Raw genomic sequence first — 11,312 nt, forward strand, 5'->3', positions numbered from 1 at the left:
TACTTAAAATTTAAATAGATAACAACATAGGTTTTATAGATAAGATATTCCTAAAGATGGTATTTTTCCTCTCTCCTGGTCTTGGGACTACTGCTTTTCCCATTACTAAGGGTATAGACCAAAGGGTTCCAAATAAGTTCATAAATTGTAACTTCTGTTCCTAGTTTAAATCTGTCTCAACAGATTTCTACTTGGCTGGCAGACACCTCCAAGTTTCAGTTGCTGACTCCACTGCTCCAGACGACTGTGGGCTCTGGACGTGCTAAAGGCCAACGTGGACCAGCCCAGCTAACATGATTCTTCTCTGTCCCTATGGGGTCAGGCAGCTACATGCTACTGACAAATGCCCCCTGTCCAGTCTTTGACCAGCTTTTCAGCCTTGGGGGGGGGGGGCAACAACGGTGCCCCAATGCCAGCTCGAAGCAGTTCCAGAAGAGAATACGTCGTCCCATGTTCCCTGTTCAGAAAGGGCTGAAATGCTGGGTCAAAAGAAAACTCCTCCTAGCATAGAGACAAGATGGCTGACTATACATGGACTATGCAGGGCCATTACAGGCCATGAGTTACTACAATAGGCCACGAGTTACTAAATTCCAGAAAATGTAATATCATAATTTTAAGATTAAAATTTGCCAAAAGAAAATGGGGGAGTGAATGACCCTAACCCTTCAGGCTTACACCCCCAAGCCCCAGGAAATGAGAAACTAAAACTCTAGTTCCAAGGGCAAGCTGACTCAATCATTACTCAATCACCCCTGCAACAATGTGACAATATAAAAAGATTTCTGCTAAGAGATGTGCTCAACTGTGACTGGGATAGTTGCAAGTGTTCCAGGAAAGACCACTGTGATCTTTGTGTAAACTCCACTTCCACCCTGATACCCGCCTTGAGCTGTCAGGAAGAATGTGCATGCAGATGTGACTGTACCCACTCTGTGATCACCCTGTGATCAGGCCATGTATGGAAATTGTAATCTTATGGCTTTTGTGGATTTTTCCTTTAAAAGTACCCATGTGATTGCAATAGGCGCGACTCTTGCTCTTTGGAGCTGAGTTAGCCTGACTGTACAGTTGTACTGTTGCATCAACTGGACTGAAGTCTGGGTTCTTGTGGTGCCCACTTGAGAAGGTAGTACCCAAGATTTGGGAGTCTATCAGGAGCTAAGTATGAGAGCAGAAAAGCAGCTGTGTAGAGAGAGAACTGACTCAGAAGAATAAAGTGTAGAGATTAAAGAGTTTCGTGTGCATAGATTTATTAGTGAACCCCTTGGATTAATCCACCACTGGCAGCATCACTTCTGAAACTCTGGTGAAGGCTATCAAGGGGTAGGTGTTCAGATTCCTGGCCACTCCCCCAGCTGCATGACGATATATGCGCAGTTAAGTAGCCAAGTAAGGGGCCTTACATCCTACATAAATCTGCGTGCTGCGTGATCACACAATCTGCGCATGTGTGGTGTAGCTCCATAAACCCATATGCGCATGTGCAGGATAATCCATAAGAATCAGACACAGACCCCTCCCCTTCCTCTTCTTCCTTCTCCTCCCCAATCTCTCCCTCAATCTGTATGTGTCTCTTCCACAGGCCTGGCCAAGCTCTCTTCTGTCTCTCTTCCTGCATTCTAATGAAACTCTGCTCTGATCGTGGTTTTTGTCGTGCCTTGTGGCTTTTCTTGCACGGTAACAGCACTGCTTAACAAATAACACAGCTGCAGCACCGCCGCATTAAAGCCAGCAGCAGGACTCCAAGAGCTTCCCTTAGGTTTCTCTCACTCTGTGGACCAGGCCGGCCTCAAACTCAGAGATCCACCCGCCTCTGCCTCCCGAGTGCTGGGATTAAAGGTGTGCGCCACCACCGCCCAGCAAAATAAGAAATTCTTAATAGATCCAAATATATATGTAAGTACATATGTATACATATGACTTACACGTCAAAAGCTATGAAATACTGCTGAAAACATGTAAAAGGTACATAATAAACATTTCTTCCAGATTTTGTTTCTTTTAGTTATATGCTGAAGTTCTCGTGATATTTGGAAATGCACTCTGAAGTGAATAACCAGGGTAGGTCTCTGTGTGTTCAGGGATACAGCTAGCATGGAGACACACGCCTTTAATCTCAATACCAACCATAGAAGACCTGGAGGTCTGTATAGATGGGCAGTGACGAGGAGGTCATGTGGTTTGGTTTACAACCAATGAGAAGGCAGAACAGAAAGTCTATATAAAGACAGACACACAGGAAGTAGTTCTCTGGCTGAGGAAGACAGCAGCGGCAGTGAAGGGTAAGGTTTTTATCTCTTAGCTTTTGCTCTGACCTCTTGGGCTTTTAACTTTGCAGTTGAGTCCGTGTTTCTTATTTAACAAGACGGTTACATCTACAGAAGTGTGTCACTGTGGGGGCGGGCGTTGAGATTCCCTATGCTCAAAATACCGCCCAGTGTCACTTCCTGTTGCTTTCTGATCAAGATGTAGTCAGCACCAACATGTCTGCCTGTGTGCTGCCACTCTCTGCCATGATGATAACGGACTGAACCTCCGAACTGTAAGTCGCCACCTCAATTAAATGTTTTTCTTTATAAGAGTTGCCATGGTCATGGTGTCTCTTCAAAGCAACAGAAACCCAAACTAAGCCAGAAGTTGGTACTAGTTGCTGTGATAGGCCTGACCATGTTTTTGTTTGCAGAAATTTGGACTTTGGTACTTTGTGTTAGGAAAGCAATGGAATACTTTAAGCACTGCCTAATAGAGGACTTTGGTACCAAGAGGTATTTGAACTGTCGGGGATTTCAGAGGAGAAGAATTTTAGTATGTTGCCTAGAGATCATTGTTGTGATATCTTGGTGAAAAATGTGACTGCTTTTTGACCTTGTCTGAAAAGTCTGCCTGAGGCTAAAGTGAAGAGTTTTGGATTAATTCTGTTGGCAGAGGAGATCTCAAAACAATGTAGTACAGCCTCTGTTGTGTGGTTATTAGTGGTAACTCCAATGAAGATTTATAATGAAAAGGAGCAAGAAAATGTAAGCTTTTAGGAGAAAAGGAATGAAGTGCTGTGTTCAATGAGATAAACAAATTAAGAAATGGAATAAAGAAAGTGGTGACCTCAGAGCAAGATCCCACCCAGCTAAATTCCCAACTTGTGAAAAGGAACTAAAGAAAAATTTAGAACCAGGTGTAGTGGTGCATGCCTTTAATCCCAGAACTCTGAAGGTAGAGGCTGGAGGGTTTCGGAGTTTGAGGCCAGCCTGGGCTAGATCCAGTTTCAGGACAGCCAAGCTTAGGCAGTGAAAGAAAGCTGGTGAAGATGTAACTGAACAAGGGGACCATGTTCCAGCCCCAGCAAGCAACAGAACCTCCAGCTTCTGCCGCAGGGTGCTGGAGTTAAGGACAGAGGAAAGGGGCTATGGAATCTGCCTCTGACACTAAGGAAAGCCACTGAGTGTCAGGGGTGTCCGTGAATGGAGGCCTAGAGAGGCCACTACATGAAGCTGTAGAGTTGAAGCCTGGATTGCCTTGGAGACCAGATGATGCCAGAGTCATGGGACAGCTGCAAGGAAAGCTGCTAACAGAGAGTGGAACCAGCCCAAGAGAAAGAAGTGTGTTGCAGTCAACAAAGCTGACAGGAGCTGGAGATCTGAAGAGCACTTTGACATCAGACATGGAGATGCAGAGTTTGGAGTTTGCTCAGCTGGTTTTTGGTCTTGCTTTGGTCCAGTATTTCCTCACTATGCTCCCTTTCCTATGTTTTGGAACAGTAATGTATATCTTGTGCCATTATATGTTGGAAGTATGTGATCTACTGTTTGATTTTGATTTACAGGGGATTACAGCTAAGATATTGTATGAATCTCAGAAGAGACTTTTAACTTTGGACTTTAAAACATTGTTGATTCTGTGATAGACTAGGGGGACTTTTGAAGTTGGACTAAATGTATTTTGCATTATGATATTATTACAAGCTAATGGGGGCCAGGGAGTGGAATGTGGTAGTTTGAATGTAATTGGCGCCACATAATCTCATAGGGAGTGGCTCTATTAGGAAATGTGGCTTTGTTGGAGCGGATACGGCCTCGTTGGAGGAAGTGTGTCACTGTAGGGGTAGGCTTTAAGGTTTCCTATGATCAAGACACTACCCAGTGTCTGAGTTCACTTCCTGTTGCTTTCTGATCAAGATGTAGCCAACACTATATATGCCTGCATGCTGCCATGCTCCCTGCCATGATAATGATGGACTGAACCTCTCAACTATAAGCTGCCACCTCAATTAAATGTTTTCCTTAATTTTTTGCTTTTTGTTTGTTTGTTTGTTTGTTTGTTTGTTTTTCAAGACAAGGTTTCTCTGTGTAGTTTTGGTGCCTGTCCTAGATCTCGCTCTGTAGACCAACCAGGCTGGCCTCGAACTCACAGAGATCCACCTGGCTCTGCCTCCTGAGGCTGGGATTAAGGCGTGTACCACTGCCACCTGGCCAAATGTTTTCCATTATAAGAGTCGCAGTGATCATGGTGTCTATTCACAGCAATAGAAAACCTAAGACATATATATAGTGAAAAGAAAATTAGGAATTAAAATACCAACTTAATATAATAGAAACCACTAAAGGAGAAAGAGAAGAACAAAAACCAGACACTAGACACAGAGAAAACAAAATGGAAAATGGCAGATGAAAGAAATCCATCAAGAGGCAGCACCCACCGGGCTGGTTAAGGACAAGACTAAAGTAGATCACACCATCAATCGGAGATGCTTTATATTCAGAGAGAGAGAGAGACCAGAGCGAAAGGACAGACAAACGGAAGCAGAAACCCAGGGAAGAGCCAGAGAGAAAAACGTAGAAACAATGAGTAAAATACATTCATCCTCTCACACTGGTGTAAGGACGCCATTAAAACATGTTCTTTACGGACTATTCTCTTTGAACAATGTTCGGAAGAACACTGTGTGAACACACCTTGCAGGAGGCCCCGGGGAGTATCCAGCAGATGACAACTAGTATTTAACAGGTCAACCCACCAGACCCACCTGATGGGGAGCCCCACCTGGCAGAGCTGTGGAGTCACTGACTATAAATGACTGGTTGCTCCTGTCTGTAATTTCTCTCATGTGCCACTTCATTTCTTCCCTAATAACAGCTGTGGGTATTTTCCCCACTGCTTTGTGTTTATCTCAAGAAAATATTCCATCTTTGGGCACATGTACTGCTGTGGATGGTCAGGAAGATGATTTCTGCTTAATCTGTATAATTCTAATAATATTAAAATATTTTTCATAACTGATATAGGAAAGCATTAGAATTTTCAGTCATAAAGACAGCTAATTTTAGACTTCAGAACATATTCAAAGCAAACTGTTGCCCCTGGAGACAAATACACAAAGATGAATTCCCAGGTATTGTTTGTTGCTGAATCAAGGTCAGACATGAGGCAACTTTGGTAGGCATAACCCTTTACAGTAATTGACTTTTTACATGCCCCAGCCTCAGTTTGTGTTACAGGCTCAAGATTCAGCCAACTGTTTACTTTCTGTCTGGGAACCCTCACCAACTTAGAGCTACATGCGTGGCCAAGCGTTACTCACTGGCCGGTCAACGTGACCTTCCTAGCCTGAAAGAAACCGTGTGATTTCTTACGTGTATCAGTTTGGCTCTGTCTCTGATTGTTTATTCAAGAAATGCGTTGTGACCCTGAAAATGTAACTCCTGTGTGGGCAGAGTTTGGCTGTGAGGGGAGCGGCGTGAAAAAGCTGTGTAAAGGAGCTACTGCTATGTAGTGGAGCTGTGTAAAGACCTAGCAGTGAGTGTGTGTTAGTGCGAGGGGGGATGTAGAGGGAGATGAGGAGAGAGGATGAGCAGCCAGAGAGGAGAGAAGCAAGAGACATTTTCAGAAAGAGATTCTAAGATGTATGTCCGTGTAAAGAGCTGGGCAGAGGTGAAAGTGTGTGTGTGTGTGTGTGTGTGTGTGTGTGTGTGTATGTGTGTGTGTGTGTGTGTGTGTGTGTGTGTGTGTGTGCGCGCGCTGAGAGAGCAGGACATATGTGCAGAGAAGTACACATGAGTAGATGAATAGCTTTGTAGAAGAGAGAGCTTGAGTAGCTATATAGAAAGGAGATGTAGGGGAGAGATGTGTGTGTAGAGGAGAGTGAGTGAGAGAGTGAGTGAGTAAAGACTGAGTGAATGATCTAGTAGTGTGTGAAGGAATCTGCAGGTGGAGAGAAGAACTATGTATGAAGAGAAGTGTGGTGCTATGTGAAAAGATGTAACTGTGTACAGAAATCTACGGCTGTTCAGGGAGAGCTGTGGCTGTGAGGTGAGAGAGCTGTGTAAATGAGACCCAGCTGTGGCTGTGTGGAGACTGGATACTGTGAGGAGACAAGGAAAATGAAGCTGTACAGAAAAGAGAAGGAACCGTGCAAAAGAGGTGTGTGGTGTGGAGAATGAATGGAGAAGGTAACAGTGTGGACTGTAACTATGTGAAGGGAGAGAGATTTTCAGAAGAGATTTTTTTCTAGATGAAGTAAAGGAGAAAGTTACCTCAGAAAGCCTGTGTGTTTCCTTACTTTTCCCCTCAGATAGAAAAAGTCTAGCCTTTAGACAGATTAAAAACTTTTTCACTGCATTCCTGGAATTTTTTTTTTCATACCCTGGGTAGCTAAAGGCTGGCCCTCCAGCTACCAACAGACCCTCCTCCATTCAGGGTTTCTTCCCATGAGGAACACTGTGAACACACCCTACACAAACACACACACACACACACACACACACACACACACACACACACACACACACACGGCTTCTTCCCATGAGGAACACTGTGAACACACCCTACACAAACACACACACACACACACACACACACACACACACACACACACACACACACACGGCTTCTTCCCATGAGGAACACTGTGAACAGACCCTACACACACACACACACACACACACACACACACACACACACACACACACACGGCTTCTTCCCAGGCCTGTATGTACCTCCTCTTGTGTCAGAACTTCGCCTTTGCCTTCTGAGTCTCCCTGTCCTTCCTCTTCGCTTCTGCATATTAAAACCGGAGCCTCGGTGTCGTGTTCAACCTAAAATAAGGAGAGTCTCAGCCTTAGTCTCTAGTTGGATGCAAATTAAAAACCTTGGTATCTCTGAATATACAAATACATATTTTGGTGAATGTTTTCATTTTTTTAAAATCCTTTTGTACATCAAAACTTTTTACCAAGTGCTAAATCGGGATCCCTGCAGTAACAAATACCCATAATGGGGCCTCTAAAACAGTGATTTTCAACCTGTGGATCACGACCCCATAGAGGTCCCATATCATATATCCTGCACACCAGATATTTACAGTACAATTCATAACAGCAGCAAAATTATGACTATGACGTAGCAGTGAATAATTTTATGGCTAGGGAGTCACCACAACATGAGGAATAAGGGCAGCAGCATTAGGAAGGTTGAGAACCACTGCTCTAAAAAAAAGGAAACAAAACCATTTGGAAGCCCTACTGACTAAATTCTCACAGCTGACTTCCTAGACACAGCCTTTGGTGACTTTCACAGTTCAGTGCTAGTCAACACAACACCATTTAACAGTTCCTAAGAACAGGACAGGAGACATGGCTCAGTGCGTCAGTGCATACACAGCACACATGTAATGCACAGACGTATGTGAGGGCAAAACATCCATACACGTAAAAGAAAATAAATAAATACAAAAAAGAATACACAGTCGTTATGAGGCACCCATCGGCTCAGACGTCTTAGAAAAAATAAATAAACTGCCATCAGTGTAAACTGGATTTTTAGACACTGGGTTCTAGAGATAACTATAATTAAAGGGGTGTTTGCAGGAGATTAGAGAGAACATGAAAACCAAGACAGTCTCCGGGCCCCTGTGACACTTTAGGAACTATATGCTTAGTGACAGCTCTTGGAGGCCTCTTCTCACAAAGGACACTTTGCTGGTTGAGAGACAGCAGAGAGTGGAATGTAGACTACCTTTCCAATACCCTTTGCTTATTTTGCTTTGTAAATTAATTACCATCTTAAGGTAAATTATTATTAAATAAAACCTTTATCTTCCCTCTGGCAAAGAAAAAAAGAAAACCAAGACAGAACACAAGCCAGAGATGACCAGAGGACAAAAAAAAAAAATGACTACTGCTTTCTACATTAGTCTCTCAAAAAGTCAAAAGGGGACAATCCAGGGACCACAGACAACAGAGTGAGGACCAACTGTAGGAATTAACCGAAATAGATGCAACCACTTTTGGAAGATATACGCTAAGATGTAAAACTACACAAGAAGTAGTGAGTAAAAGTGGAGTTGAAGAAAATTCTAAATAAAGATCCCTGGGACACGGGGCCAGCTGGAGAGATGGTTCAGTGGTTTCAGAGTCCATGCTGCTCCTGCAGCAGAGCAGGGTGCAGTCCCTAGGGCCCACATGTGTAACTCCAGTCCCAGGGCATCCGATAGCCGGCGTCCTCTTCTGGCCTCCCTACGCACTGCATGCATGTGGTGCACAGACACATGTAGGTAAAACACCTACATACAGGAGGCAAAAGAGATCCCTTTGGGGCCCGCCTCCGACCTAAGGAACATTATCTGAAAGCATTCTAAAGAGAGCCTTTTCTGTTCCACATCCTACCCTGTACCATACCGGTGAACACTAACGTGACGTGACTTAAGTGATTTACACACACTTGGCATGTACTATACCAACGTAAATGATCTGAAAATCTACTTCTTAAAAAGGAAAGAAAAGGCCAGGGAGACATGGACCTCCAGCTAAGCCGCGCAGGCAGCGTTAAGTATCTACCTCGGCGGGAGCACTCGACACGCAGGCCGGGTCCCTGCGGGTGCCCAGATGCGGGTGCCCAGATGTGCGTGCCCAGATGCGGGTGCCCAGATGCGGGTGCCCAGATGCGGGTGCCCAGATGTGTGCAGCTCCACCGAAGCCCTGTCCCCCTGCTTCCAACCACCGCCCCGGTGCACGGTCGCCGCAGACCCCATCAATCACTGCCACACAAGCAAACAGACCGGGGCGGGCCTAAGACCCCCCGCATCCTGCAACTGCGCAGTGGTCGGCCCTGTCCTGACTTCCGGTCAGGGCCAGGTTGCAGGCAGGCACAGGAATCGGGGTCGGGATCGGCACAGAACAAGTCCAAATTCCCTCCTGGCTGCCGTTACCCAGGCAACGCCAAGCCAACCGGGAAGTCCTCCCTCTCACCTCGGGAACCACGCGAGGCGGGTGCGGAGCGGTAGACTGCTCCCCAAAGTGTGGCGGAAGCGGCTGCGTGCTGCGCCTGCGCCTCTGCTGTGCGCACGCGCAGTTCCCCAGCACACGCCCACGCGCACACCTGGAGCCGTGGTTGCCAACCCGCACCCGACAGAGCCAGTGGAGAGTCTTTCCTCACCTCGTCCTTCCTTCCTCAGGCCTCCCGCCCCCTCCACCAGGCTGGCTTAGCTGGTTCCCACCTTGCCCTCCCTGCTCGCCATCTGCCAGGACCCGGGCATACCATTTTCCCAGACAGCCTATTCCCTCATCCACCCCTATGTGTGCATTTGTCTTGTCCCAAGACTTACTGGCGTTGTTAGGGTCAAAAGTATAAGGAAAAGTAAGAATTAAACTTGTAGGGAGAAATAAAAGATGAGAATTTAGACATCCTCAAGCAGCGAGGAGCAAGCTTTATTCAATACCAGAGAAGGAGTGTTTCTAGTTCTGGCCTTGCGCGCCATGATCAGGGCACAGGACTCAACCAAAGACCAGAGATCACGAGAAGGCACATCACATGCTTTAGGCTGGGGTTTTGTAGCTAAGGATGTGGAAGGAGCTTGCTAAGGACAGAATGAGGATCTTAACCATTTTGACACTACAGGGTCTGTTTCTCTTTTTGCAACAGCTGGGAAACTAGAGTAGGTATAAGCTGCGTGTGTGTGTGTGTGTGTGTGTGTGTGTGTGTGTGTGTGTGTGTGTGTGCAATCTCCGAATAACTATTTGAGTTCAATTTCAGGGACTTGGCTTTGGTGGGGGGCAGGGTTTAGAGCCTTTTTATAAAGGATGGGGGGGGGCTTCTGTCTGGCTACTTCCTGTTGACAGGGGGCAGCGTTTAACAGGTTTTTCAGTCTGGGATGATTCTAAAAGAAGATGTGTGATGGACTAAGTGATGTCAGTGAAATGTTCCAAGAGAAATGTCTGTTTAAAATAAGGGGGGAAGAGGGGAATAGAGGAGGAGCAGGATGGCAGGGACGTGAGACAATGGTTGGGTTGTTAGTACCTGGTCCCTGAGCTGCTGAACCATCTTTGATTGTTCAGCATTGTTCCTGGAAGAGAATGTAGATCCCTCTATGGGAAGCAGCAAGGAGTTCCAACCCCCACCCCGGTGGCCAAAGAGTCAAGTTCATCTTGAATGGTGTTGGTCTGACCTGAAATGTCTTCAATAAATGGAGGCAGTTTCTAATGCAAGGCCCAAATAATAAACCTAGAATGATCGGAAGACCCTAGTGTGGTTCCCAGACGTGCCGAGCAGGAAAGAGGGCTGAGAGTGCCTTCAGTGATCCTAAACCATTCATGATGCTCTTCTGCACCTTTGTTTTTTAGAACAGCAGGATTCTTAGCACCTTCAAGGTTCCTTATATGCCAAGAACTATCACTGAGTGGCTCTTGTACTGAACTAATTCAATGTACATCCTTCTAACACTGGCTCACTCCAACAAAGAAGAAAGTATCCAGTGATATGGAAATTGCAGAGCAAATACTCCCCATGATAAAAACTTACCCTGAGCGAGAAAACAGTTGCCAAAGACCAAGCACCTGTGTAGCACTGCTGAGCACTGAGGAGCAGTGGAGGGGTGTTTCCTCAAGACACAGCAGCAAGAGGGGCCCTGACGCTGGTGGAATGTTTAATGTCTTGACTGTGACAGATACAAACCTAAAATTCCAACGACATTATATGGAATAAAGGGACTTAACTGCAAACACAAAAGAGAAGTCTGAATAGGAAGGATGATTGTCTTATTGTCGATGTGTATGTGATATTTTACTATAGTTTTGTAAATACGTATGATCCCTGTATTGTATCTTACACTTCCATAAGGTTCTCCAAGTATCACCAAAAAAATCTCAAGGGACAGGTGCTGGTGAGATGGCTCAGCAGTTAAGATCCCTGGTAACTCTGATGTCCAGCACCTACATGGTGGCTAACAACCTTGTGTAACTCCAGTCCATCGGATCTGATGCTTGGTGCCCTCTTCTGGCCTCCAATGGCCCCAGATATGACCATGGTGCACAGACATACACATA

At 45.6% G+C, this 11,312-nt stretch overlaps 1 protein-coding gene across 1 annotated transcript in view; it reads right to left on the bottom strand.

Moving 5' to 3' along the window:
* Positions 1-9,311, bottom strand: part of Setd4 (SET domain containing 4) — a 79,208-nt gene extending 69,897 nt beyond the window's left edge. Inside the window, 1 exon segment of the mRNA XM_076549230.1 lies at positions 9,240-9,311. The gene's annotated coding sequence lies outside the window, so the exon portion shown is untranslated.
* Between the last annotated feature and the right edge of the window lie 2,001 nt (positions 9,312-11,312).

This window comes from Peromyscus maniculatus, chromosome 12 (assembly GCF_049852395.1).
Source record: "Peromyscus maniculatus bairdii isolate BWxNUB_F1_BW_parent chromosome 12, HU_Pman_BW_mat_3.1, whole genome shotgun sequence".
NCBI classification, from domain to species: Eukaryota; Metazoa; Chordata; class Mammalia; order Rodentia; family Cricetidae; genus Peromyscus; species Peromyscus maniculatus.